We start from the raw sequence: 6132 nt of genomic DNA on the forward strand, positions 1-6132 counted from the left end.
ATAATTGATAGTCTAACATACTAAATATTATGTAATAATTGCAATAATAAATTATTTCAGAGTCAGTGCCAATCTTCTTATCTCTAAAAATGTATACCATTTTTATTCAGTTCATTCAGTTGCAATGCGAAGCCAAACTGTCTTAATTTTTACTTAGGTTAGAGACCGCATCCAGCACTCTTATCGACGATTTCACCTCTTGTTAGAGGCTCTTCAGAGAATGCATAGACTGCTATCTCTACTCCAGGTAAAAATTTTCGACATCTATAGGGGTGTGTTCACTACGGAGACCAAAGGATTGTATCCTCGCTCCGACCCTCTCTCCCTGGTATTTATATTCGTGAATTCTCGCATTTAAAATAAATACATTATTTTAAATGCAAGAATTCACGAATATAAATACCATGGAGCGAGGGTTGGAGCGAGGATACAATCCTTTGGTCTCCGTAGTGAACACACCCCCCATTGCAACTGACTTGAAGGTTAGGTGCGTAGCGGGATCTGCTAAATAAAAGTCTAAGTTTTTAAACCTAATAAAAATATTTGTAAAATAAAATACTTTTAAAAGATTTTTAATTGAAAAACTTATTGGACCATTTTCCTGGTAACAGCCTCCATGGCTTCTAAAAATTGCAAGCCAGATGGATGCTGCAGTGAAGAAAAGAAGGAACAGAAAATGGACCTATTAGTTACTGTCTATTGTTTTCACCCAATTTTGAAAAAATGTGAAAACTTTGAATTATCCACGTCCGTCTGTCCGTCCGTCTGTCTGTCTGTCTGTCCGTCTGTAATCACAACTACTCCGTCAATATACCAGCTAGAATGACAAATGAGGTGTCAAATGAAAGCTTATAATCCAAGGATGGTACTAAAGGTGAGATATTTGACGTAGGCTGTCTGTTCGTCGGTCCGTCCGACCGCGAATATAACTCCTCCGTCATTATACCAGATAGAATTACAAATGAGATGTCAAATGAAAGCTTATAATCCAAGGATGTTACTAAATGCGATAGATTTGACCTAGGCTGTCTGTCCGTCTGTCCGTCCGACCGCGAATATAACTCCTCTGTCATTATACCAGGTAGAATTACAAATGAGGTGTCAAATGAAAGCTTATAATCCAAGATGATACTAAAGGTAGAGATATTTGACCGAGGCTGTCTGTCCGTCGGTCCGTCCGACCGCAAATATAACTCCTCCGTCATTATACCAGGTAGAATGACAAATGAGGTGTCAAATGAAAGCTTATAATCCAAGGATGGTACTAAAGGTGAGATATTTGACCTAGGCTGTCCGTCTGTCCGTCTGTCCGTCCGACAGCAACTATAACTCCTCCGTCATTATACCAGGTAGAATGACTAATGAGGTGTCAAATGAAAGCTTATAATCCAAGGATGGTACTACAGGTGAGAAATTTTAACTACTTAATTTTTAATTTTAATTTTAGCAAAAATGACTCAAAATTAGTAAATTCGTATATCAATCCACGCAAAGTTACACGAAGAATTCAAATAACGTCTTCCAGTTCTACTTTCGATTACTTTGGGTGAAAACCTAGGACTTACGAAGTCCAATTACTTGTTCTAGTTTTTCTTCTTATCTCTCAAAACTGTCTTAATTTTTTTTTCTATTATCGTTAAGGGATATTTTTTCTGCTCGTTTCTATTTACAAATAACTTATACTTCCTTATTTAAAGATAGTTTCCATTTATAGGATTCTGGAAAAAGCTTTTTGTCAAAATTGTTTCCTTTTTTGTTATAGTCAATCATCATCATCATCATCAATGACATTACAACTCTTCGTGAGTATTTGGCGCGTTTTCTATTGCCTTCCACGTTTTTCGGTCCTGTGCCACTAATTCCCATTGTGTTACTCCCAGTTTCTCCAGATCTTCGTTGACTGCATCTTTACATCTTTTTCTAGGCCGCCCTCCAGACCTTCTTCCATCTGGCCTTTCCCAGAACACATTGTTTATAAGGCGATTGTCGTTACAGCGTATCGCATGTCCTGCCCATCTGAGTCTATTTTCCTTTATATATCTGACTAGATTTTCCTTTCCGAATAGAGACTAACTCGTTATTGGGTCTGCGTATCCATTCGTTTTTCACTCTGTCTCTGCAAGGGCCATATATCATTCGAAAGGTTTTACGTTCCCACACCAGCAATTTATTTACTTCTCTTTTTGTTAGCGTCCATGTTTCGCTTCCATACGCGACTTCTGGTCGTATTATGGTCTTATATATCTGGATTTTTGTACCACGTGAAAGAAGGTTTGACTTCATTAGATGTTGCATTACAAAGAAAGATCTGTTTCCTGTCATTATTCGCGTTTCAACTACTCGATCTATCTTGTTGTCATTTGTTATTGTTGCTCCTAGATATTTAAATTCTTTAACCACTTCGAAGTTATCATCGTTTATAGTCCAACGGCGGATCTAGCAACCTTGCAAGGTGGGGGCAATATGAACTAAAAATTTTCTGGTGACTGACGTACGCAGGATTCTTTTCGGGATGGGCTGTTATTTTCTAATTTTTCATGTACCATGTCCCTTCAGAACGTTGGTTACCATCATAGGTATCTTAATTTTATTTATTGCCACCCTAAATCAACCATGAAGTTCTTCTTCGTCATGGACTGCCTTTGCCTGCTATTTTTACGTGAATAATATTTTGTAGGAACCTATATTTGGAACCTCTCATTAAATGTCAGAAATAATGCAGCTATCTCTTCTTGATGCTTTTTATAATCGCAGTAGTCTTGCTGAGACATTCTAGTATTGTGTAGTTTCGAGTCTTCTCCATCCAATAAACTCTTAAAATTCTTATCTTGCACCACACTTCGAGAGCCTTAAGGCGACTTAGTTCGATTTTATTCACAGTCAAAGACTCGACACCATACAGTAAGACCGAGAACACGTAACAGCGAATCAGTCGGATCCTTAAGGCCAATTTTAGGTCTCTGTTACATAACACCTTGGACATCCTTCTAAAAGCGGCTCTTATTCGGGGGGTTTTATTAAATGATCAAATTACCATAACATAGCACCGGCAATTACTACTTTTATCTGGTCTCTGGCATTGAATTGAATAGATGGCAATTGAATAGATTTATAAGAGTAGTTTCATACTCTTATTCTTGTAAGAGATAACTGTATGAATTCATCTAAAAAAGAGTTTATTTACAATATGTACAAGATAGATTAAAAACATTAATATAACTAAAATAACTTAAAAATACTAACCTAAAAAAGAGAATCAAGAACAATGCTATTTCTTATGAGTTTTTGACAACTATCAAATAATTTACAAAACGTCAGTCAAACTACAAACTACAATTATAGAGTCATGCCGCCTAAAACTACAAATACCCTAAATTATCGAAATGTTGTTTTATTAAAAATAAGCATAGTTTTATTTTTACAGATTTATTGTGGGACTTTTTCATTTATTATGTTAAAAAGACTTTTAATAATTTTCGATTCCAAGGAATTCTGCCATATTTATGTTTCAGTTATTCAGTTATCAACAGGACACAAAATTCACTATTTATGTTCAATCGTAAATCGTAATCTCTTTCTTAAAAATAGTGTCAGTAGACACCAGGCGAGGTCTCAAGGAGGGGGCAATTGACTACATTGATCCCCCTTGGATCCGCGCCTGTTATAGTCATGTTTTGCCTTATTCTCTGTCGTTTTTGTTTTGAGACAACCATGTATTTTGTTTGGTCTTCATTTATTTTTAGACCGATGTTTATTGGACCTTCTTCAAAGCTCGAGAATATATCCTTAACTTCTAATGTTGATTGTGCCTCAGCATCTACGTCATCGGCAAAGGAGAGTAATATTTTTGTTCACCGAGCAGTAATGTCTGGTTTGATTTTTGGATAAATTTTTTGCATGACATACATATATATTCTAATGCCAGGTTAAACAACAATGGGGTCAACGGATCTCCTGAAATATTTGTTAAAGGTTGGTAGAAATATGTTGTTTTTGTATTTCATCAGTACATCCGTGGTACTTAATTAAAACTTTCGCAAAATTGTCAAAAATATGCGTTATTTTATTAAGAAAAATAATTTAAAACATTATAATATTACTTTATATTTACTTGAGACCGGGGCATTTAACACTAAAAATACACGAATAAATCGATTTTTAAATACAGTACCTAGAAACTTGCAACTTTTTGCATTTTGTTCAAAATTATTTCAGGAAAAAAGTCTACTATAGAAAAATGGTTGGCAATGCATAGTTGCATTTTAAAGTGCATAAAATGCATACAAAAGTGCATAAACATATCAAAATAAGCATATTGGTTCCCTGGTGCCAGGGTTGCCAGGTCAGTTTTGATGTCTTCAGTAGTTTTGCTTTCAAAAATCAGTAGCCATCAGTAGATTTTTTAAGCCATTTATAATACAGTAAAACCTGTGTTAACGGCCACCTCTTTAAATCGGCCACTTCTACTAACGGACTGTTTGCAAATAACGGCCAGTTTGTAAATAACTGCAAATTTAAAATTCTCCAAACTAATTATGTAGATTCCCTTATTTATGAATTGGTATCTACGGTCACCTTTATATTACGGATGCGGCCAAGTAATCTCGTATATTTTTAAAGCTTTCACAGAGATTTACATACTATATTTATTTATTTGGTCTTTTATATAATATATAGTGAGCGCGTAAAAGTTAGAATAAAATAATTTTTAACATTTATTGCTTCAAACATTAAGATAATTATTTATACAGGGTAAAAAAAAATTATTGAATTAAATTAATTGATACAAAAAGGAGAATGTAAGTACAGTATTTCTCATGATCATCTTTCAGTGCGTCACAGTTTTTCGATTTCTTTCTAACGCATTAAATTGTATGTGACAGAAAAAAAGGCACGTCGGTGATTACATTTCGTCGGTGACATTGTTATAACATTTCTTCTAGTTATTCTAGTTGTCGATAGATGGCTCCATAATAAAAAAAATATTTTTTTTAATTAGATAATAATATTAAAAATATAATCTGTATAATTTATAAGACTATACAAATCAAAGAAAATACCATTTTATAAATGCAAGAAACACATTTGATTTGTTTTTATTCCAAATTGAAAATAAAATGTGACAACTGTCAGATTTAACTAAAATGCCATGTTAGAATAAATGTCATAAATGTCTATTATCACGGACTTACCCTTTTTCCTATCATTTGTTACGCACTGAAAAATGATCATGAAAAGGACAATATATAATTTACTTAATTCAAAATACATTTTACTATTGCCAGAAAACATCAAAAAGTATTTATTTGTTAAATAAATAATGTTTTTCTGCACGCTCTCCACTTATTGGAAATTGGAAACAGAATAAGTACAAAGTACTAAAGACAAAAATTACCCATTTCTTTTACCAAAAAATAAAGTACCTACCCGAGGCGTCGCAATACCCGATGGTTTGGTTGTATCAGTATTCCTAAATTGGAAACCCATGACACATAGGTATGGTATATTGAAAACAAAGCAATTCTCTCTCAACGCAAGAGTCCCTGGTTATCTTAAGGCTAGCCACTTGACATCATTATTACCATGACAAATTCTAAACATCCCATATACCGACTATTTTTAGAAATTTAGGTAAAATGAAACCAAAGAAGATTAACACGGTGTTGGATGTTGGGTTTTGAATTTTTTTAGATTTGTCAGTAGAAGCTTTCAGTAGATCGGTAAATTTGAGTTCAAATCAGTAGGTTTTATACAATGATCAGTAGATCAGTAGATTGGAGTTCAAATGAGTAGTTCTACTGAAAAATCAGTAGACCTGGTAACCCAGCCTGGTGACCAGGGTTAATGCTAAGCCACGTCATCTGGAGGTTCGAGGACTATCGGCACTAAATTGATGCAAACAGATTACACGAGAGGTTTTTAGGGCTACTGAACATGAATACGCTATCAGAACTGACCCCTATACCACCCGGTCATAGCTAAGGCACGTCATCTTCTTGAGTTTTAAAGGGTTTCCACGTAATATGCATTCAAATAGATTACTAGACGGTTTTTAGGCTCGTTAAATACGAATATGCCATCAAAACCGACACCCGGACCACCTGCTGCTAAGGACACTGCTAAGACAGGTTA

This window comes from Diabrotica virgifera, chromosome 1 (assembly GCF_917563875.1).
Source record: "Diabrotica virgifera virgifera chromosome 1, PGI_DIABVI_V3a".
Taxonomy (NCBI): Eukaryota; Metazoa; Arthropoda; class Insecta; order Coleoptera; family Chrysomelidae; genus Diabrotica; species Diabrotica virgifera.